At 38.9% G+C, this 24,693-nt stretch overlaps 2 long non-coding RNA genes across 9 annotated transcripts in view; one reads left to right on the top strand and one right to left on the bottom strand.

Annotated features, from left to right (window-relative positions):
• The first annotated feature begins 1,869 nt into the window (after positions 1-1,869).
• Positions 1,870-24,324, top strand: LOC111090479. The gene is made up of 3 exons (XR_005372045.1): positions 1,870-2,256; positions 17,644-17,887; positions 24,199-24,324. It is a non-coding gene; the product is annotated as an uncharacterized LOC111090479 (long non-coding RNA).
• Positions 6,951-24,693, bottom strand: part of LOC102152159 — a 30,369-nt gene continuing 12,626 nt past the window's right edge. For 6 of the 8 annotated variants that reach the window (XR_005372033.1, XR_005372038.1, XR_005372034.1 and 3 more), the window contains exon 3: positions 23,895-24,263. This is a non-coding gene — a long non-coding RNA (uncharacterized LOC102152159). Of the gene's footprint in view, positions 7,212-21,832; positions 23,689-23,894; positions 24,264-24,693 lie in introns of those variants that run through there. The other 2 variants (XR_005372040.1, XR_005372039.1) reach the window with 2 other exon arrangements.

Here is a 24,693-nt window from a genome sequence, read left to right as displayed (position 1 = left end):
AATGAGAATCTCACAAGATTTTTGTGAAAACAGACCTGGTAAAGACAGATCTTCAAAAAAAAGTTGTTTCTGAATTTTTCATTTTAAAGATGCCTTTTGGGCCTCTAATTTACCTTCTGATTAAATAAACAAATTTCTTCTCTAGTTATAAAGTGAAGGTAAATAAAAGCAATAATTTATTGCAAAGAGACTGTAGTAGAGATTAGTTAACATGAAGCTTATATGTTCCATGCTTAGGGAGAAGAGTGAAAACACATCTAGTTTGGTTTAATTTCTTCTTAGCACCGGACAAAAATATCAGAATTTGGGATGAGTTGGGATGGGGAGAGTTTATATCAAATGTATTTTAAGTTATAGAAGCCCAAGGCTTTATGGATTTGTCCAAACTTCTTCCTGCAACACCAAGTGTGTATCTCAGACATATCGGCCCTCTATGGCATCAAAGGGGTACACAGTACTTCTCAGTGACACTGAACTCCAAGGGTATGACCGTCCTATGTGTGCCCCGCCCTTTTCTGTTAATTACTGTGATGAATCATTTTGCTTTAAGAGGTGATACTCCTTTAATTTTTATTCCAACAGAAAAACATGAAACTATCCATTAAGAACAAGGAGCATGTTGTAAACAGAAGTTAATAGATTTTTTTGATATTTGATTAGATACTTATAATACCACTTTAATAAATAATCTCTAAAAATGCCACTTTAAATCCAGGTAGGTGCCCTGGTCGGCTCAGTCTGTAACTCTTTTTTTTTTTTTAATTTAAAAATTTTATTTATTTGAGAAAAGGTGAGAGAGAGAGAGAGAGAGAGAGAGAGAACGAGCGCAAACAAGGAAGGGCAGGAGAGGGAGAATCAAGTTCCTCCCTGAGCAGGGAGCCCAATGTGGGGCTCAATCTCAGGATCTGGGGATCATGACCTGAGCCGAAGGCAGACGTTTAACCAACTGAGCCACCCAGGCACCCCAAGCCTGCAACTCTTGATCTCAGGGTTGTGAGTTTGAGGCCCACGTTGAGTGTAGAGATTACTTACATAAATAAATATATAAACTTTAAAAAAATGTACTTAAAAAATCCAGGGAAATAAAGCAGCATGAAAAGCAATAAATTAAAAAAAAAAACGATTTAAAAACCAGGGTAGAGGGAAATGACATTTTAGCAAAATAATCAAATTGGTCAAAAGCCAGCTGGTCATCTTGACTGTTGATTGCTACAATTTCCATTTGCTATACTTCTCTAGGAGTTTGTCTCCTTATTTTTTCCGGAGCTTCTAAAATTGGTGATCTGTTGATTAAAAAATTGATAGCACAAGATCTTCACTTATTCAACAAACTCCACTGACCATCATGTACTCGCATAATGGCAAGGAATTTACACTCTAAAGCAGGAAACAGATAAATTGGGAATATCCAGAGACAGGGGCCTTGCATCCATTCTATTCTCATAATGTACCTAAAATAATAATAATAATAATAATAATGATAATAATAAGCATTCTCAAAACAGGATTATAACAAGTGTGGTACATTTTTGATGTTTATATTTAACCATTGAAGTGGCACGATGGAAATTTTCTTCTCTTCCTGTGGTGTATCTCTGTAGCTATTTATAAAATCTACGCAGAGATAACAGGGAACAGCTGAATCTGAGGCGGGTGTAAATAGGCCCTGATGTAAACAGATAATACAAGAGATCAACCCTGGGCTTCGGGGCCACTTCCGGAAGAAAGATACACAAGAGTTCTGCTGACAGGGGTAGTTCGAGTCCATGTTTACGTAGGCCTTGCTAAATGGAAAGATGAGATGAATATCTGGCTAATTCAGGCCACATCTTCCCTACCTCTGCTTTTAAAGGCAAAGCAAGAGACTTGAGCTTGAATTAGAGGAAGGGGGTGTGGCCTGGGGACAACTAAACATGGGCCTGTCCAAACAGCCGTCACCCTGACTGCAGCACCCCTCCGGCTCGCCCGGCTGCTCCTGCAAACCACCCTGTGTCCTCTCCACAGATTGGACCCTCCCATCTCTTCCCGCCAGAGCTCAGGACACCGAAGACCAGCTTGCCCTGTGGCTGGAGCCACCCCAGAGTCCCTGCCAGGCCCAGGAGGAGGCTGCAGGGCGCAGGGAGCAGGGACAGCTATGGCTGGATCTCAGTCCTGTCTCCAGTAAATGTCAGTCTCCTAATCTGTGAAATGGGGGTAACCACAACTGGAGCCACCTCACTGAGCTCAGATGATGAAACATACATTGCCCAGCTCGTGGTAAGTGTTCCCGGAAGGTTCTCCCAAATTTGTGGTGAGATTCCACAAGTGTCATCGACGAGTCTTGCCAAATTGGTTATTTGTGTGATGGATGCACAACGGTAATTTTCATAGAGCACCATTCTCTCTAACTTTCTTAGTTACATAAGTTATCCCTCATTTCCTCTATGCTGTTTAATCAGTGTGGACCAATGGCTTCTTATTTTACTCAGAGGGTTACAATCCATTATCATCATTATTGATCTTGATGTTCAACATTTCCCAACTCTTGGTCAGTGGAAACTCCTCCAAGTTGGTTCCTATGTCCTTTCAATATGTCTTCATCACACTTTAGACACTTCTTTATGTCTTTTTAAAAAATTATTTATCCATTTAAGTCATTTCTATACAATGTGGAGTTCACGATCCCGAAATCAAGAGTCACATCTTTGTCAGACTGAGCCAGCCAGCTGCCCCTTCTTTATATTATATTATTTTATTTATTTATTTTTAAAATTTTTATTTATTCATGAGAGACACAGAGAGAGAGGCAGAGACACAGGCAGAGGGAAAAGCAGGCTCCATGCAGGGAGCCCGATGTGGGACCCAATCCTGGGACTCTGGGATCATGCCCTGAGCCGAAGACACATGCTCAACTGCTGAGCCACCCAGGCGTCCCTCCCTTCTTTATTTTAATCGTCAGTTGATAGACTAATAAAGTGTTTCAGGTTCATCTTGTTACTCTCCCTGCCTCAGATTTGTAATCAGCCATTTTTTTCAAGAAGCACCAGTTCTTCTAGTGGAAAACAGTACTTAGACTCTGACATCTGAGCAGTGGGTGCGTTTGCTACTCTTGGGTGTCTAGGTCCTTCCAGCAGACAGAACTACAGAACATACACACTTACAAACAGAATCATGTCTTTATCTGAGGATTTAAAGACCATGAATTCATGCTGCATTTCTGACTCCAAGTCAGCACCATAATGTTTGTTAACATTTTTATAAAGTGAATTACAAAATTTTATAAAGCAGCCTACATCACGACCCTGGCATAATCAAACTTGGTAATTTGAGAAGAGTTAATAAAGGATCTTGTTGTTGTTGGAAATGGAAATTTAAACAATAATGAAATGACCTTTCCTAATCATCAGTGGCAGAAATCAACAAGCCCTATCACATCAAGTGTTAGAGAATATCTAAAGAAACAGGAATCTTCCATACTAGAATGAAAATATGCATTTGGTCACTTTGGAGAACAATTTGACAGTATCTTTAAAAAAAAAAGATTTGATTCATTTATTCATGAGAGACACAGGCAGAGGGAGAAGCAGGCTCCCTGCAGGGAGCCTGATGCTGGACTCAATCCCAGGACCCCAGGATCACGACCTGAGCTAAAGGCAGACGCTCAACCACTGAGCCACCCAGGTGTCCCCAATTTGACAATATCTTATAAATTTAAAGCTATGCATAGTTTGAATGTAACAACATGCAATGGGTTTATTATTGCTATTTTAAATGTATGAATTAATAAATATTTTTAAATTTTCTCAGTTTTAATCTCTAATGTGACAAACACCAGTAGCTTTAATACACATATACAAAAACTTTAAGACTGAAGAGGAGTCCTGAGGCAAAAGTGTTTGAGAATTGCTACTCCAGAGAAATTCTGGAGCATAGAGACAAGGAGAGCTGTTCAAAAATGTTCATCGCCTGATTGTTGTTAACAGTTAAAAAGTGGATACAACCTAAATGTCTCTCACAGGAATGTAGAGTATGTTGCTACATATTCGTATAATGGAATTTTATATGGATACTAAAATGAACCAGCTTGGGATAAATCTCAAGAACAATGCCAGGTGAAAAAAGCAAGTCATAGAATTCTCCAAAGAGCATGACACATTTTCTTTAACTTTAAAAATTTGCAAAACGATATCATATATCGTAGACACCCATGTGTAAAGTGCAATGAAAGCTTAAAAACATGGCTTGGAATGATGTACTTCAGTTTCAAAATAACGGTCTTCAACTCTATCACATGACTTTTTAGAAAGAAGTATTTGAGGTAAACATGGGAAAATATTAAGATGTTTATTGGCAGTACTAAGGAACTGGTTACATTATTACTCTTCCTTTCTGTGTATTTGCAATACAGAAAGGGAGGGAAGGATGGAATGAAGGTGATCTAGATAATTGTAGAAGAGATCATTTATCTGGACAGATGATCAAACATCCCTCAAAGTGAGAAAAAAGAACTTGAATTAATGCAGAAAAAAATACCATGGAAGGTTGTTTTAGGTTCTTTGAGAGTTAAGGAAAAAAAGGTGTTGAGGTGCACTGTAAAAAAATCAGAGGAAGGAAACTGATATTGATTGGTTCTTATGTGGCTGTCACTATCTTACACAGTATCTTATTTAATCCTCAAAACAACCCAATGAGCTATATAATACATAGCCCTTGGAATAATAATCATTACCTCATATTTACAGATGACCAAATCAGAGGTCAGAGAGGTTGCCCCGGGTTGCCCGTGTCTTCTTGACTCAAACAAGAGGGCTTCACACTGCACAGTTCTATGTATTCATCAATTGATAGACATTTGTGTTGCTTCCACTTTGGGACTATTATAAATAATTTTGAACATTCATGAACAAGTTTTTGTGTGAATAGGCTCTCAATTCTTTTGGGTACATACCTAGGAGTGGAATTGTCTAACATAGTGTAACTCTATTTTTAACTTTTTGAGGAATTGCCAAATTGTTTTCCAAAGTGACTGCACCATTTTATACTCCCACTAGCAATATATGAAGATCCCGATTTCTGCACATCCTTGCCAATACTTTTCTTTTTAATTTTAGGAATTCTAGTGGGCTTGAAGTGGTATCTCATTGTGGTTTTGATTTGCACTTCCCTAAGGACTAATGATCTTGAAGAGATTTTCATGTGCTTATTGTCCATTTGTATATCTTTTTTGGAGAAATGTCTATTCAAATCACTTGCCCATTTTTAAATTGAGCTACCTTTTTGCGATGAGTTGTATGAGTTCTTTTGATATCATAGATATAAGTCCCTTATCACACACATTATTTGTAAATGTTTTCTTCTATTCTATGAACTTTTTACTTTCTTCTTAGTTTCTTTCTTTTTTATAGGCTCTTTCCAAATGTGGGACTTGAACTCATGACCCCAAGATCAAGAGTCACATGCTCTACTGACTGAAACAGTGACAGGACAATGGATATATAGATATGAAAAGAATGAAGGTAGACCCCTACCTCACACCATTTACAAAAGAATTAAGTCAAAATGGCTCATAGACCTAAATGTAAGGGCTAAAACTATAAAATTCTTATAAGAAAATATAAGAGTAAACTTTGTGGTCTTGGATTGAGCAGTGGTTTTTTAGATACAACATCAAAAGCACAAGCAATGAAAGAAAATCATTTGGCCTATATTAAAATTTAAAGCTTTTGTGTTTCAAGAGATACCATTAAGAAAGTAAAAAGAGTTGTCTCTGCTATTTTGATATGGCATCTGAATCCTTAATATCTGGCCCCTTTTGTCTCTCCAGAAGTTTTAATGACCTTTTTTACCTGATGTTCTAAACTTTCACTGTAATATGTCGTATTCTGGATTTTCTCATCATGCATTGTGCTGGGTACTTAATAAGTCTTTCATTCTGGGGACTTGTGTGGTTCAGTTTGAAGGATTTCCTTATATTGCTTCTCTGATCATTTCTTTCTCAGTTTTTTCTCTGTAGAATTCCTATTACTCAGGTGTTGGACTTCTTAGATAATCAACATTTTTCTTCTTTTGCATTCCTATCTATTTTACTTCAGAAGAATTTCCTCAACTTTATCTTTCAATCCTTCCAGTGGCTTAAAAAAATCTACTTGGCTATGTATTTTTAATTTCCAAGAGATGAGATCTTTCTTATTCTCTGATGATGCCTTTTTTAAAATAAATAAATTTCTGTTTTTGTTTGGTGGATGCAATATCTTTTCTTATCTCTCTCATAATATTAATAACTCATATTAATATTGGCTCATTTCCTCTGAATTCTTTTATTCTCATGGTTAGCTTTAGCCTCTTATTTATTGAAACATTTGCTCAAATGCCTACCAGTCCTTAATTCTTATATTTAAGAATGGGACGCAAAAAAGCTGATTGGAAGTTGAGTGTGTTCCTGTGTAGGTGTGTAGTGTGTGGTATGTGTTTATGTGTGTGAGCATGTGGTATATTTGTGTGTGTGACCATGTGTGAGTGTATATGGAGGGAGTGTGTGTGGTGCGGGATATGGTGTGGTGTGAGTGTGTATTTGTGTGTGTGTGAGGGTGTGTGTGTGTGTGTATGTGGTATGTGAGTGTGTGTGTGCTGGGGTGGGGTGGGGTAGGACTGGAAAAAGGAGTTGTGGACTGTTGGGCCTCACCATCATGTGATCAAGTGATAAGCCAGTTTCTTTGTCGGGGAAGAGTAGGGTATGGGTTTGGGGTTTCAGAAGTTTCCTGACTTTATCAAAGATGGAATTTGTGTCTCTAATTTTTACATTCCTTTTTGGTTTTTGGTTGATTTTCAAGAGAAGGAGGTGGGAACATCCTTCAATCATCTTAAAACAGGAAGTCTCTTGTTAATTTTTTAGTGTTTCCCAAAGCAAGGAGACTGACACCAAAGACTGGAGACCCAGTGAAAGAATGTCAGTATACAAAAAGCTGTGAATGTGTCTGTTTATTTTCAAGACTGTGTTACCATAAGTGACAGTCACACAACCGGTATAATGAATAATTACAGGGTTTCATCCTCTGGGGAGAACAGTCTAGCACATTCCACCAACCTCTCTTGAGTCAGAAATGGCTCTTCCCTGCAGGTGAAATGCCACTCGATTTTTGGTAATCTTGGGAAGAGTTCCATGTTGTTGGAAAGAGAGACATAGCTTTCCGGGTCTTTTTAATCTCAAACAAACTCCTATAGTCTGATGACACCTGAAACAGAGTGAACACGTTCTTGGAGAATCAGGTAGCATGTACGGACAGGAAAACCTCAAAAGCTAGAGGTGAAAATGACTGTCTCAAGTAATCAATCAAACTTGGCAAACAAATTGGCAAGAAGAAAGAAGCTGTGTGATTCAACAAGGAGCATTTAGACAAGCAGATTTGTTTTATTGCATTCTGGCATGCAGAATGAACGCAAATGCCAGCTTTCTATACAGGTTTTTAAATTATTTTGCTTGGCATAATAGCTTTTCTCAAAGTATTCTGAGAAGCAGTATAATGTGTCTTCATATATCATCAACTTAAAACCATGGATTAAATGTATTCGATTATTTATTTAAACTATTGGCTACCCTGTGTATTTGTTTCATATCTAACATCAGCATACCTCATTGAGATAGTCTCACGTACTTAGCAAATCTCTGTACCTTGCCTATTTACAGAGTTTTAGTACTAAGAAACGGTTTAGAGCTTCAGACTCATGCAAGTAAAAGTGACTTCTGCAGCTTTGTTCCAAGCAACCAGAGCAGATCCATGACATCTTTTCCTTAATTGTTGTAGGTGTCTCTAGAAATCCTACATTCTCTATAGGGAGAACTTCCAAAAGCAGTATGGCACTTGAGAAAACCCCAAATCACAGGGCACCCAATCACAGGTGGCTCAGTCAGTTGAGCATCTGACTCTTGGTTTTGGCTCAGGTCATGATCTCCAGGTCTTGGGATCAAGTCCCGTGTTGGGCTCCCTGCTCAGTGGGGCACCTGCTTGAGATTCTCTTGCTCCCTCTCCCTCTTCCCCCTCCTCCAGTTCGTACATGCTTACACACACACACTCTCTCTCTAAAAATAAAGAAGTAAATCTTTAAGAAAAACAAATTACATAATCTAAAAACTAAATTTTATATAGGAGGGTTGTTAAAATTTATTTAGCTATGAGATAAACACTTTACATGTTATGTAGCTAGGATTCTGGAATATGCTGAGATACTATTTGGCCAAGGCTACACAGCTTGGATTGGAAGCAGATTAGAATAAATGCCATAATATAGCTGGCCTAGGGGAAAATGGTATCTCCAAAAAGGTTGGAACCAAAATGAAAGATTGCTTATCCAACTGTTTCAATTGCACCCTTCAGAATATGTCAAATGCCTTAGGGTGATGTTTTTCTTTTTTTTATGCCTTTCTCTATTTCCACAAAGTCTAAAATGTTTGTGTATTTCTTTAATAGTTGCATCAGGGTTAATGGATTCTACTTCGAAACTTTTACAATACACAATCTAGGTATACATTTATAATAGTAAATATTTCTGATACAGTTGCAGATAATAAAACAAATTATCACCATCCAGTTAAATAAGAGCTACAAGTTCTGACAGTTAGCCTTGATCATGCCAGTCTTAGTTATGTGATGATCTCCTGAGATAAATATTAAAAATCTTCTCTCTCCAGACACAAGGGAGGAAAGCAAGCATACACCCTACCAGATATACTGAAGTTACATCCCACCCTCATGAAAAGAGAACGTTTTCCTTCAAACCATAATCTCTTAAAATTCATATTTTGAGGGTCAAATTCTGAACTGCATATTGGAATTTCCACCAGCTCTTTTCTTGGTACAATTCCAAACTGGCAGGAAAGATTTTGCTTGTTAATTGCCAAATAATTATTTCACCATGAGGCTCATGAGAGAAAGAACCTCTCTTACCTCTACTTATGGGAGACACACCATCCAAAAGATTCCAACTTGTTCTGCGAGGGATGGAAAAAGTCACGGATGCATGTGATTCAAATTTGGCAGGAGCACAGATGCATTTGAGATATTAGATTTTCCAGTGGCATTGTCTAGCAGAATGAAATTTGCCAAATTTGGAGAGGCTTGCTTGTTTTTGGTATATATAAATAGTGTTCTGTTTGTAGGATCACCTCAAAGGTGAGGGAAGTCCTATGTTGTAGTTGTGAGAACGTCTTCAGTTGATTAGGTCTTGGACCAACTCTGCTGCAGATTGTATATGTGCTCTGGAATAAAGTCCCTAAAGGAGAGATTTGTGCCTCAGTTTTCTTTAATTCAAATATATCAAAATTTGCTACTCTGATGCCTCTTCTCAGAGATCAGGAGAAAGGAGCACTGGATTTGGAGGCAGACGTGGGCTCTGGTCCTATTTTTGTCATTTATCATGTGGCAAGACATCTGTACTTCTCTGAACTTCAGTGTCCTTGTCTATAAAATGGAGACACTAATCCCTGGTTACTAGTAAGTTCCATAATCATAAGATGATCTGTGAGAAAGTTCCACAAATTATAAAATGTTATATATATATATATATATATGTATATATATATATACATATATATATATATAAGCTATTATCAGTAGCAAATATAATGCTACTGATAATGTAAAGGAATTTTCAATCATGTAAAAATGTTCTATAAATGTCATTATTGTGCCCTTTACTAGTTATGTTATTAAAACTTGGAAGTCCAGGGGCACCTGGGTGGCTCAGTGGGTTAAGCATCTGCCTTCAGCTCAGGTCATGATCTCGGGGTCCTGGGATAGAGCCCTACCTCTGGCTCACTGCTTGATGAGGAGTTTCCTTCCCCTTCTCCTTCTGCCTCCCAACCACCCCCTACCCAGCCCCTGCTGGTGCCCTCTCTCTCTCTCAAATAAATAAATAAAACCTTAAAAAACAACAACTTGGGGTTTCAGAGAGCTTTTTATACTATCCATTCGCTTTGCCCAAAGGCATTAAACTCTGTCAAAGGTGTCCTCCGGGGGGACGGGTCCCGTGCTGCCTTCCTCTTCAGGGACTGCCACGTGGCTCTGTGGAAAGAGCACCTGACTTGGGATCAGACCTCAGGTGGCTCCTAGGCTGGGTTGCTAACTACTTGTATGACTTGCAGGAAGTCACTGAGCCCAACTTCTTTGTCTCTGACATGAGGCATTGAACCAGGTAGCCTCTAAAGTCCTACCCGGTCATAAAAATTCTATTATGTTGTATTTGTTTAAAATAGCAGCTCCTTTTGAGGGGTCACAGGACTGATTCAGGGTCTTGGTGTCACATGTAACACTGGGAGGGGCCGTGGCATCACAGCACGGAAGCTGTGAGCTACTTAAAGGCAGGGTTAAGGAGAGGTATTTTTGTTTTACTGCCCAGAGTTGACCCTGCACACCTGGGTGCCCACCAAGTGAAATATTTGGAATATTCAACAATCTAGGAGCCATAAGGAAAGGAATAATCACCAGTGGTCCTGCCTGGAGGCCTAGTGAGGGATGCTGTGTTACCATGGTGCTCTGGGGGCAGCTGAAGTATAAACCTCTACCAAGGGACCTGATTCCATTGCTTTCAAAGTACATCTTACCTTACGGGAGAGTCCTAAGCCCTAAATGCTCAGAGAATTAATGAATATATCAAGTATTTATGAAAATTAGATTTGTATTTTGAACCTGCTCACCAACCAAAGGCATTTGACAGGAAAACAAACAAACCACAGGCTTTTGAATCAGGGGGACATTGAATTGAGTCCAAGATCGAGTTTACTCCTAGGAGATGTTAGGTCTCTTAATCTCAGGGCTTCAGTTTCTTCATCTCTAAAATGGGATAATGGCTACTTTGTAGGCTTACTGTACAGGAAATGCATGAAAATATCTGGTCTAGATTAGGGACTCAATAAATGGCCATTGTTACGATGGGAAAAAAACATATGTCTAGAATTTTGTGATTAACTGTACCATTTATTTATTTTAAAAAAGATTTTATTTATTTATTCATGAGAGACAGAGAGAGACAGAGAGAGAGAAAGAGAGGGGCAGAGACACAGGCAGAGGGAGAAGCAGGCTCCATGCAGGGAGCCGGATGTGGGACTTGATTCCCGGGGCCTCAGGATCACGCCCTGGGCCAAAGGCAGGCACTAAACCACTGGGCCACCGGGCTGCCCAACTGTACCATTTAGATGAGAATGAATCTGCAGGATTTCAGAATGACCACAAGGTATTTGACAAAGTTTTCTCCAGTTTTAAAGGTTTAAATGGTAAACTGATAGAACTTTTATAGAACTTGTGACCTCTACTTGGGTTTTCTCATTCCTTTTTATATGAGATGGTAGAGGAATAGGAGATTTGTTTTACACATTTGTTATGTAAAACTTATATATATTTTAGGGTTTTTTTTTCCAATTTTTTTTAACCTTTCTTCATTGAGCTGTCTGAAAATCTAATTTTTTTTTTTTTGAAAATCTAAATTATAATAGAGTTGATTCAGATCCAATGGTGTGCTGGAGTTGGCTCACACCAGTTCCTGAGAGCTGTGTTTGCACATGTGTTCCTAATTCTGCACTCAGTGACATCTTGTTGATAGCTGAAATTGGCCGTAGTGGGTGTATTTACACCATGGAAATCAGCAAACACCACAAGCCAGGTCTCTTTAATTGTTCCAGAACCAGTTGTTAAACTCCCAAGCACATCAATATATATAAACTAGAATTTTTTTTCACGTTTGGCTTTATTATTTAAAATGTTTCTTTCCAATTTGTGATTTTTAACTCCTCCTAGATTTAAATGTAAGCTTTATAAGAGCAGGGACTTTATTTTATTTACTGATGAATCCCAAATACTTACAACAATAAATATTAGAAATAAGCAATGATACTTTTTTTTAAGTTGGGGAGAGGCAGAGGGAGGAGGAAAGAAAATCCATGTCCAGCGTGAAGCCCTGTGTAGAGCTCCATCTCACAATCCTGAGATCATGATCTGAGCTGAGATCAGGGGTTGGACCCTTAACCAACTGAGCCACCCAGGTGCACTCGCAATTGTCCTTTATTAGCATTTCCCCCGTGGTCTACTTACAATCTGCTGCTCTTCTGAAACTCTTCCCATGTTCAAACTATCACTAAATTCAAGTCCAGGTGTCTCTCTATAAAGCAGGAAAGCCCTAAGAGATTTTTAGGCGAAAAACTGACTATTAAATGCCAACTTTTAACTCAATGCAGTACATCTCTAAGAAAAAAAAAAATGACTTTGAGCCAGACTGCATTTGGGAGGGTCTAGAGAAGAAAACAACCTCTAGATCAACTGAACAAGTTTATCTGTTAATAGAATTGCTTGGCATTCACTCTCTGAACGCTAAAGAGATGATTAAACTTTGATGTCCTCGATTATAAGCTCTTCTTCCAGGCAGTAACTGAAATTAAAAGCAGTTCTAGAACCTAGTCCTGAGTCTTGCATTCAACATGTAAAATGGTGTTTATTTTCCTATGTTATGTGCAAGGATAGACTGACCTACCTCTGATCAGACCTGGGTTAAAGTTGATAAAGTACAGATGGTAAAGACAAAGCACTTTTTTTCAGCGCTATTGACCAAAGAATTGACGAGAGGCACATGGGTGGCTCAGTGGTTTAGGGTCTGCCTTCAGCTCAGGGCGTGATCCCGGGGTCCTGGGATGGAGTCCTACATTGGGCTCCCCGCAGAGAGTCTGCTTCTCCCTCTGCCTGTGTTTCTGCCTCTCTCTGTGTGTCTCTCATGAATAAATAAATAAAATCTTTTTAAAAAAATTGACAAGAAAATGATAGATTGGTTGGAGAATGTGGTATTGTCAAAAAGCTGAGTCAGTGCAGAAGTGAAGGACCGAGAACTTCCTATCACTATTTGAAGGGGAGATGATGAGCCTGTTTTTTTTTTTTTTTTTTTTTAAATCAGATTGTATTTATTTATTTTTAGTTTTTTAATTTAAATCCCAGTTGCCAACATATAGAATAATACCCAGTGGAGCCTGGTTTTTTAAGTGTTAAGTTTGAGGCGTCAGAGAAATGTTCACATGGAGATGTCCTGGAGGAAAGCCGAGATATGATACAATAAACTCAGGCCACTCCACAGCACTATCTCACCGGTCATTTGCTGCTACCAACCGCCCACAAATTAGCAAGGAAGATAAAATATATCAAAGACTCAATGGCTTAGCTTCTTCCCAACGATCTCTTCTTAGGCATGCCTTCTTTCTCATTCTGCCCACCATGACCCAGTTCAGACAGGTTGTTAAATTCTCCTCCGCAGTATGAAGGAAGTTAGAGTATACAACTTTAAAAAACTGTATATAATATATCAGCCACTATAATATCGGACTGAGAGCTCAGACTCTGAAGGTGAACTCTGAGTCCTAGCTCTACAGTTTACTAGAGGTATGACCATGGTCAAGTTATTTATTCTTGCCATACCTCAGTTTTATTTTCTATAAAAGGGGTAAGGATACAATATAATCCTCTAGTGTTGTTGTGAGGATTAAACAAGATAGTTCCTGAAAAGGGCTTAGCTTCATCCTCAGGACGTAGGAAGCACTCAGCAAATGGGAGCAATTGTATTGCAAGAGTTCTACTTGACCCACATTGAGTCCAGAGGATGCATCCTGGAGGTGGGAGCTATAAGCAAATTAGCACCATAAGTGTTGCATATTCCTCATGAAGATGAGTTCTTGTACACTGACAACTGCTCTTTTATTCTCTTAAACTCTTAAGATTTATTTATTTACTTTAGAGAAAGAGAGACAGAAAGAGCACCTGAGTGTGGAGCCTGATTGGGGCCCCAACCCCAGGACTCTGAGATCATGACCTGAGCTGAAATCAAGAGTCAGATACAAGGTGCCTGGGTGGCTCAGTTGGTCAGGCATCTGCCTTCAGCTCAGGATGAGATCCTGGGGCCCTGAGATGGAGTCCCCCATCAGGCTCCCTGCATGGAGCCTGCTTCTCCCTCTGCCTGTGTCTCTGCCTATCTCTCTCTCTCTCTCTCTCTCTGTGACTATCATAAATTTAAAAAAAAGAAAAAGAAAAAGAAATAGGGAGTAGAAAAACAATAGAGAAAAATAATGAAATTAAATGTATTTCTTGGGCAGCCCCAGTGGTTCAGCGGTTTAGCGCCGCCTGCAGCTCAGGGCGTGATCCTGGGGACCTGGGATCAAGTCCCACGTCGGGCTCCCTGCATGGAGCCTGCTTCTCCCTCTGCCTGTGTCTCTGCCTCTCTTTTTGTGTATCTTATGAATAAATAAATAAAATCTTTTTTTAAAAAAAAGAGTCAGATGCTTAGCTGACTGAGCCACCCAGGTACCCTTATTCTCTTAAACTTTTAGAAGTTACTGCATGCCCAGGCCTTTGGTACTTCTGGCTACTATTCAGGTACTTTGACCAATCCTCCCAGGTTACAGTGACTTTATCATGCACTTTAACACAATGTTATAGGACTTCTACTCATCCTTAACTTCTGTTTCCTTCACCATTTTCTCCTCCTTGGTGTAAAATTTGATTTTTGACAGCCAGTTTGAAATGCTTGTGTGACATTTTGCCACCATCTGTGGGTCTATTGTTTTTGTGGAGCACAATTTATGGGCATATATGTCCACCAGAACATGGAATACTGGCATCCAAAGAGATCACACCAGAGTAAGAAATGACTGGTAAGCACCTGCAAACCAGGGAAATGTCATTGACTGACCTAGCAGAGGAGCTTGTGCTAAGTATTTTTATTTATAAGGATGTTTGGGGATAAGCATGGCCCCGGCAGGCCAGAGAATCAAAACCAGAGCCTGTCCTCAACCATGTGCTAAAGCAGACGGTTTCCCCAGAACATGACCCACTTTAGAAAAAGATCCCAAATTCAAATGAAACTGAGGAACTTTGCCCAAACCTTAGAGATATTAGAATGCAAAAGACTCAGAGAAGTCCTGAAAATTAAAATCAATCATTCTGATTTCATGTAACTCAACCTTTCTAGAATGATTGGACCACAAAACAATTTTTTTGTGTGTGCAATAAATAGAAAGGTCCACCAAGTATCCCCTTCTGGGCATTTCCTGTCACACTGTATTCTGGTCAGATGGTTGTCCTTCTCCTGGACCTTTATGATTACAATCTTTATAATTAATACACACAATTTCCACCTCTAGCCCCCAATGACTACTGTTTTAATCATTTTTTATTTGTTAGACCAAAAATATTTCTCTTTGGGTCTCACATATATTGTGATTGTCACCAATTTCATTAATCCACGTAGCTGTGACTTTACAGATATGATTTCTTGTACTAACAGCCCATACATTATATTTCTTGGAGCAGTGCTGCCCAGTAGAATTTTCTGTGGTAATGAAGATGTTGTCACTCTCTCTCTGTCTCTGCATTTTCCAGTACTCCAGCCACTAGCCAAACATGGCTACTGAGCACTTTAAATGTGGCTAGTGCAACTGAATTTTTAGTAGAGCTGAATTTTCCATTTTACTTGGTTTTAATTAATTTAAATTTAAGTAGCTACATATGGGTGATGGCTCTCACCTTGGACAGCACAGTCTCAGTAGGTCCTATATGTCTGTCCAGGGAGGAAATAAGAGGGTAGAAGTCATGTCAATGAGATAAAGCCCAGTGACTCCCACTACACATAAAACACTGTTGATCACCAAGTATCTCTTCAAAAACCATCATGTTGAATACTTTTATGATGAGCTCTCTGGATGATTTTTTTTCCTGTGCAATTTTCAATAACAGGAAAATATAATTTTGAGGTACCTGAGTGGCTCAGTGGTTGAGTCTCTGCCTTCATCTCAGGTCATGATCCTGGAGTCCTGGGATCGAGTTCCACATCGGGCTCCCGGCAGGGAGGCTGCTTCTCCCTCTGCCTGTGTCTCTGTGTGTCTCTTGTGAATAAATAAATAAAATCTTAAAAAAAAAAAAAAAAGAAAACAGGTATTTTTTGGTACATTATGGAGAAGAGGTCTAATTTAAGTGCCGTAGATGAAACCACTTGGTAGAGATGCTAGTATCAGAGAGATTGAAAGGAAGGTTTGGAAAGACACACTTTATATAATGATGGAAAAATTGTAAACAACCTCCAGGGATATTCAATTGGATCAACTCAGATGTAAAATTGACCTTCAAATGTTCCAGTAGAAAGGCCAAATCTGAAAAATAAAAAAAATCTGTGTGACTAAAGTACCTGCTTGTGTCCTATGGCCCATCTCCGTACAGCCTTCTTTTTGGTAAGAATGAGACACAGGCTCCTTGGGGTCCACAAAAAGCCACCTCACACATAGTAACTGGAGCAGTTAGGTCTCTCTTCACTTTATAACAGGGATTATCCATCCCTCTGCTACCTGTTAGAGACCCAAGTTCCGAACTGTCTGGACAGAGTTCATGTGAGACAGATGATCTTTGGGAGGGTCTCCTTGTTCTTTGAGGTTCTCCACGTTTTATCCCTGTACCAGATAGATCTCTAGAAAGCATGGACTCAGCTGAATCCCCAGGGCACTTTTGTCACAGAAGAAAAACTTCACATTTTGCCTCAGCTTTTATCAAAAAGCCATACAAGAAACAGCCATAAATAGAACTTCTGTGCCTTCTTTGTGAACTTACTGGAATCACACTGTCCCGTGTGCTACTCATGACACCACCCACTGGAGAAGTTGCTCTCAGATTCCAGAGCCAGAAAGCGCTTGTTGCATGATAAACTGGAATGTTTCATTTTCTAAGGCAATGAAAAATATGTTTTGTCTCCCTCTTTGTCCTCATCCCCAAGAAACTCAGGGGTGGTTATATGCTTGTTTGCAGGAGATTTTCTCGGTCCAGGATTTCTATTATATTTTATCCTGATCTTCCCTCACTAATATTTGGTCATTTTATTTTTGTTGTTCCATTAATGATTTTATTACAGTCATAATTTCTGTTTTTTTTTTTTAAAGATTTTATTTATTCATGAGAGACACACAGAGAGAGACAGGCTGAGACACAAGCAGAGGGAGAAGCAGGCTCCATGCAGGGAGCCCGATGTGGGACTCGATCCCAGGGCTCCAGGATCATGCCTTGGGCTGAAGTTGGCACTAAACCGCTGAGCCACCCGGGCTGCCTAAAAGTCATAATTTTTATGGCAGTCTGCACCAAGTCCAGTTTGGAAGGGGTGACAAAGATTCTCTCCTTGACCAAACTCTACTCAGTTCCCCTCAACTTTTCAAATAGCCCTGGCTTTTTGGCTTTTATGTTTGTCTCTGCATTATCCCATTTTAGCAAGAATCCTGCTAGGTCAGTTTAGCCATAATCTTTCCCTTACCCTGGATGTCAGTGATTTTCTACTCACTGACCCCTACCTCTCTCCTTCACTAGAAATTCCCACTTCGTGATGCTGTATTCAGAACTGAGCCCGGTTCTATTGAGGTCTCTTCCCTCTACTGCAACAGTCCTGAATAAAAATCTGTTCTCATTGCTTTAACTACTACGCAGCTCTGGTTTTTCTTTAACAGAAGACAGAATGTGAGTATAAATTCATATATGCGGATTTGTTTCCCTTCCTTTGGCCCCTAAAAACATCAGAACACCTTCTTAAGTGTATTTATTCTTAAACTTTGGGTTCAATACTAAGAGTGCAGTAAGTGTTTAAGACCCATCCATGTACCTTCTCTTCCAGGACGCTCCTGCCAACAGCTGCCTGGCCTAGCCCACATCACAATATCACCGGGTGACAACTCTATGGCAACTCGTCAAGTGTCATCCCACATGACATCCCATTTTAGGAAATAGCCTTGGACCTCTTTCATCCAAAGTGAGAACTCTGTGGCTCAGCCTTTCAAGATTTTCTCTTTTGTATTCCTCCACAGTATCAGCTAAAATCCTTTCACACCAAAAAGCGTTAATCAAGAGTATAATTTCCAGTAAGTATTCTTGCTTCTGGGCAAACTTCAGGAAAAAACAACAACCACCATGTTGGCCAAAGGCATATTTTGCTGGATTGAGTGGAAGATAAATTTCAACCTCAGGCTGGTTTACTTTCTTTAATATGCAATTAACTATAAATATTTCAAAAGAACAGTTTATATATTAAGCAATAAAGCATTTTCCAAAACATGTTTACGTCTGGGGCAGTTCACAAATGAATCCAGATTTTATCCTGAGCCTCATACCTCTACTTCAATATTCTTCTCATTCTGACTATGATAATCAGAACGAAACTTGAAATATGATGTGCTTTCTAGATGATAAGAAGAAAGTTCTCAGCTAAAGACTTAATTCACATCTTCTCAGGGAGTGTAGATCTACAAAATGAAACAAAGGGGTAGGTCGCTGGCTGTCCCTGGGACATCTGTCTCTGATCCCAAAGAGCAACCTGGGTCATAAAACCTGGGTAGACTATTACTTTGGTTTAATGCAGACCCATCTTATGGGACAGAGATGGGTATTTTTGTGCTCAATTTTTAAACCCCGGGGTTCCTTTGACAGGAGAAATCTGGGTGCCTTTCTAATGGCTCATTTGTTTATTTTTTAATTTTAACCAAAAGCCATGATTTACAGTTTCTCTTGTCTATGTGTGTGCTGGATACTGATTGGAGGGCACCGTTAGTTATCTGATATATGTTGTAAGTATATTTATCTTGCAAATCACATGCATATAAGGTAAATAAAATGTACTATTCTGTTTATATCTCAAGAAATACATGCTATACGGCAATAGTGTATCAAGTAAGGCAACTGAAAATTCAGGCATCTAAAGATAGTAACAATACTGTAGTTACTGTTATGCAAAAATCACTTAGCAAGTAGATTTCTCTCTGACCAGGGACAACTCAAAAACGGTTTCCTTTCCTTTTTTTTTTTTTTTTGAAGATTTTATTCATTTATTTGAGATAGAGTGCACGCATGAGAGAGTGAGAGAGCAAGCCTGCACACATGAGGTGGGCAGGGGCAGAGGGAGAGGGGAAGCAGATTCCTTGCTGAGCAGGGCATCCGACTGGAGGGCTCCATCCCAAGACCCTCTGATCACAGCCAGAGCCAAAGTCAGCTGCATAACCCGAGGCGGCCCTTGAGACTGTTATCCTTGAAAATCCCTGAAACTCATCATTGACTCAAATGTCAAATATCATTCAAAAAAGGCCCATCAAGCTTGATGAACTGATAGAGTTGTTTTTACCCCCTGCCTGGAGAGTAGGAATACTGGTTTGACTACTCCGAACTTGCAGGACTAATACTGCAGCCTCAGCAGCTAGAGTACCAAAATTTTAGTCATGGGTCAACAGGAACAACAAAAATTCTCGCTCCCGGCTTCTTACCCTTGAAGCTATTTAGACAGGGAAGTGGGTGGAACCTGTGTATACACGGACGAAGGCCGAATGTTGTTTCTGGAGCCAGTATCATTCCTATGACAATCTGGGGAAATTACGACCACAGAATTTCAAGAGTTAGAACATAACTTAATCATCCAGCAGCAACTTCGTTTTACAGAGGAGGCAAATGAGACCCAAGAGTGACTGATTTATTAGAGAGGAGTCAGATACCAAATAGATGGAGATGAAGATTTCCTGCTCTTCCCACACTACTGTGTTACATACGTGTGTTTGGAGGGGAGAATTTAGCTTTTAGTTAAAGAATATGAAAGATCCAATGTCATAGAATTATCAAAGCATACATTAAAAATAAATCACAGGGCAGCCCAGGTGGCTCAGCGGTTTAGCACCACCTTCAGCCCAGGGCCTGATCCTGGAGACCTGGGATTGAGTCCCACGTCGGGCTCCCGGCATGGAGCCTGCTTCTCCCTTGGCCTGTGTCTCTGCCTCTCTCTCTCTCTCTCTGTTTCTCGTGAATAAATAAATAAAATCTTTAAAAAAAAAAAAATAAATAAATAAATAAATAAAAATAAATCACAGCTGTAGGAACTATTAACTCAAAGGCCCGTGAGGGAGCATTGTAAGGGAAGGGTCAGGCCATTAACACCTGAATCCCCAGAACAGATTCAACATCACCAAACAAACAAACAAACAAAAAAAACCCCCAAAATCCCAAAAAACAAACAAGCAAACAAAAAAAAAAAAAAGAAAGAAAGAAAGAAAAAAAAAAAGAAACCCCCAGTATTATAGGTTTCCTGATGACATGCTGTAGGAAATCCACATTACCAGCCCCAGGAAATTCTTGTCAGAAAAATCAAACCTGAATCTGATTAAGGCTCTCGATCTAACTACCAGTTGAAGAGAAAGACAGAAGATAGAAGAATATATTAAACCCCACCACAGGGACACAACTAGCTAAATCCAGACTGGAAAATTCTACAGAATGGGCAGCCCAGTTTCCTCAACAACAACAGAATAATCATAAGAATAAAGAAAGAAATCAGAAAAGAGAGAGGGAGGATTTTGATACATTAAAAGAAATGTAGGAGACATTAACCAAATGTAATGTGGACCTTGACTATCTCTTGATTCAAATATACAAAAATGACAAAAGAGGACAATCAAGGGGATTTGAACACTGGCTGACATTATATGGTATTAAGTTTCTATTCTTAATACTTCAGGTGTGTCTCCCTTAGAGATACAAACAGAAGTGTTTACAGATTAAATATAATGTCTGGGATTTGCTTTGAAGTTCTCTACCTGGGGGCAGGGGAGTGGGCTGTAGAGATGAAAGAAGATTTGATCTGCGTCGTAATTATTGAAGCTGAGTGATAGATGCTCATTATACTATTCTGTCTACTTTTGTGTATGTTTGAAAAGCTTTCTTAAAAAGGTGAAAATAAAAAAACTAAGATAAACAATACGTATGATAAACTGTACACATACATTCTGCTGCCAATTTTTTTTTTATAGGATTCAAAGGATCATTTAGTCTGTGGTGTTTCTATTTAAAGTGATTTCCTACATCTTTACTGAACAGCATCCAAACACTGCTGGACAGGTGGTATCTCTGTCATGTCTCTGTTCTGCACTTTGTGTCATAATAATCCTTTAGTCCCTGCCCTTGGAGCTTCTTACCCTTGAAGCAGAGACTATACCTTATTTCATCTTTGTCTCCCTGGTCCATAGCCCAGTATGTGATGTGCATCAAATAAAGAAATGGATTTTCAGGAAAAACATTTTTTCTCATGTTTCACTTTCACCATGATTTTATTTATATTGAAATGCAAATCTGGGGAGGAGGGCGGGGGGTGGGAGTGAATGGGTGACGGGCACTGGGGGTTATTCTGTATGTTAGTAAATTGAACACCAATAAAAAATAAATTAAAAAAAAAAAAAAAAAAACAGGGAGCCTAGGCCTTTTAGAAGCGAAGTGTACCAGCAGGCTGAATGTGGAGGTACAGGCCATAAGCTCAACTAAAAAAAAAAAAAAAAAAAAATGAAATGCAAATCTGTCTTTGTTGGTGGTGATATCATTCTGTCCTTACTGAAGATGGAAAACAGTGTTAACAAGAATCAAAAAAGAGCAACCCAATCCTCTTCCATAGCTCCCCACTTTCTGCCCACCGACCTTTGATTTTCTAATAATTACTTTAAAAAATCATTACTATGCATCCGCCTTGAAACTTTTCCAGATTTTCAGTCTTACTAAAGCTGATTTTTTTTTTTTAAGTAGGCTCCACACACTGCATGAGGCCCAATGTAGGGCTTGAGCTCATGACCCTGAGATCAAGACCTGAGCTGAGATCAAGAGTTGGATATTTAACCAACTGAGCCACCCAGGTGCCCCTTAAGCTGAATTTTTAAAGTCAAGATACTTGGGGTACCTAGGTGGCTCAGTGGTTGAATGTCTGCCTTTGGCTCAAGGCATGATCCTAGGGTCCTGGGATCAAGTCCCACATCAAGCTCCCCACAGGGAGCCTGCGTCTCCCTCTGTGTCTCTGCCTCTCTCTGTGCCTCTCATGAATAAATAAAACTTTTAAAAGTTTAAAAAAATAATAAATCAAGATACTTGTAGAAACTATTCTAATAATTCTGAATATTACTCTTCACCTTTCATGAACAAAACTCTGATTCAATATAGGGAACAAGAATTTACTGATCACTTACTTAGGATGTTGTTCAAGTAAAAGTCACATAAACGTTTCCTATTTAGCATTCTGAAACTTTTCTTTTTTTCCATGTTGGAACATGGCCAAAACCAGGACAATCCATCCACCAAAATAATTAAGTATAATAATGAATTATAAACCAATTAAAAATAAAAAATTATTACCAAATTATAATAGACAAGAGGGAAAGGAAGAAGGAAAGAGAAAGATCAACCTATCAATCAAGCAATCAATAGATGGGTGAGAAGGAGGGAGGGCTTACTCTTATACCAGGATGCAGAAGCCAAACGCTACATATAATGTGAGTACTGGAGTTGGAAAACCCCATTTTGCAACCATGATGTTAAAGATCGACTCCAGTAATTCAGGGGCTGTTAAGTTTAAGGGAAGTATTGATGAGGAGCAGGATATTTTTGCGGTTTTCACGTGTTACTTTCAAGTAAAATTGTTTATTATAAGGGAGAAAAATAAGCATTATAGAGTGGACATTTTGGACAACCACTTGACTGGGTGATCAAAATGAACATGACTATGAGGGAGAGACTGATATCACACACAAAGAATACAAAACCGCCTATGCAGTATTACCTCCATCCAACCACAAAGGAAGCATCAGGTAAGCATAAAATGAGGAATATTGTACTAAAAAGAGAGAAAAATTAATGGGAGCTAGAACTATAGTCTTCAGAAGTGTCAAGGTCATGAAAACCAAAGAAAGGCTGTGGAAATGTTCCGGACTGGACGAGGCTAAAGACACCTGCTAGACTGGATCCTGTCCTGGGAAAAATGCCCTAAGATTTAAAAATCCCATTAGATCACCTGGTAAGATTGGAGTATGGGCTGTAGATTGTTAGATTACATAAATGCATTACCTATCAATATAATTAATGAAGTTGATAACTATTTTGGTTATTTAAGAGAAAGTTCCTAATCTTAAAAAATACATACTGAAGTACTTAGAGGTTATGGGCCATAATGTATATAACTCACCTTAAATTATTCAGGTATTATTATTAAATCACGTGTATGTAACATGAATGAATGAATGAAAAAAAAACAGCACAAATGTTAGAGCAAATGGGATAAAATGTTAACAGTAGGTGAGTCTGAGTCTGAGGAAAGGGTACACAAGTGTTCCTTGTGCTATCTTTATATTTGTAATTATTTTAAGGCTGAAATGGCTTCCAGGTAAAAAGTTAACAATTCTACTGTTCTGATAGAGTCCATGAAACCATTTCTCTGTCTTCAAAACTAAACTATCTCCCTCCCTGTCTCTGAACACTTACAGCACTTAACTATGTTGCTAGTGTTTTTTTAATCTTTGCAAACAGCCTTATATTATTACTCAGTTGTTTCTGGTTGATTTGGGTGTGGAAGACTGTATCTTATCTTCTCAAGTGCATGTTAAGCACTGGGTGTGTGCTCTTTGTAACTTTCATGTCCCCAACAGAACATTGGCACAGAACAGGTGCTCCGCATCGTCTGGAGAGACCTCTGGCCAGGAAGATTTGGCTTCACATCTCTGTTCTGTCGCTCGGTTACTCTGTGAACTTGAGCAAATCCATAGACATCTCTGTGCCTCAGTTTCCCCTCAGTTTGTTAAGCTGGGGGACTACAGGTGACTTGTTTTAAGGCCAGCACCAGGTTAAAGATTTGGTTATGTTGAAGCAACTTTATATTCTAGAAGAACATGTAAAAAAATTAAAAGTTAGAATATGAGTTTCCATGTATTTAAAAAAGTGCTTTATGGTGTATCAGGCTGAAGCTATTAGAAACAATGCAACAATTTTGAGAGTTCAAAACCTCTTGAACCTTTCAAACTTTTAAGTTTGAGCAAATTTGTTGAACTATACATAGATCCCTCTACTTGTTTCATTTTGGCGACGTTTTTTCTTGACCATGAAGAGAGTGGTAATTGTGGGCATAGAGAGAGTGAATTTCCCTGAATGGTTTTTTTTTTTTTTTTTCAGCAGTTAAGTTGGTTTTATATCCATCCACATTCTACCCAGCTTCCCTGTGGCTAATAAAACACACTTGTAAGATACTTGGTTGAGGTGATTAAGCGTGCCTGATGTCCTTAGCAATTTGATGTTCAGTTAATAATTCTGCATTTCTTACTTTATGATCAGGCTAAGTGTCTAGAGCAAAAGCCCATAGAATTTCAGTCTTCTTTTTTTTCCTCCTTCTCAGGGCCAAAAATTGCTCAGTTTTCAGATTGAAGCTATAAGAAGTCTCGTTCAAGTACATTTTTGCTCCTGAAAGATTAAAATAATGGGCATAAGAAAAGATTCCTTCTCTTTTATTGATTGAAGTAAGTTCTCTCTTTTTAATTTCATCTTTGCCTGTTTCTTTTTTTTTCTTTGCCTGTTTCATATCTAACCAATCTACCATCATATTAGAATTTTCAAAGGTGTCCACCAATATAGTAACAAAATATACTTTAAGTTTTGTCTCTAAGTAGAAACAAAATCGCGGCTAATAAAAATGTATGTGGAGTGTCACAGTTTACAATTGTCAAAGCTCCCACAATGTGTATGAGAGCTAAGTGGAATTTGTATGTGCACTGAGGTTAGCCACGTAGTAAAGGAGGTTTGTGGTTCATGGAAACACTGTTAGATATGTTTCTATTATCTCTTCAGTAAACACAAATATTTTGTAGATGAATAGACAGTAACTAATACTAAA

This window comes from Canis lupus, chromosome 17 (assembly GCF_011100685.1).
Source record: "Canis lupus familiaris isolate Mischka breed German Shepherd chromosome 17, alternate assembly UU_Cfam_GSD_1.0, whole genome shotgun sequence".
Lineage (NCBI taxonomy): Eukaryota > Metazoa > Chordata > Mammalia > Carnivora > Canidae > Canis > Canis lupus.
This window is presented reverse-complemented; position numbering and strand designations above follow the sequence as displayed.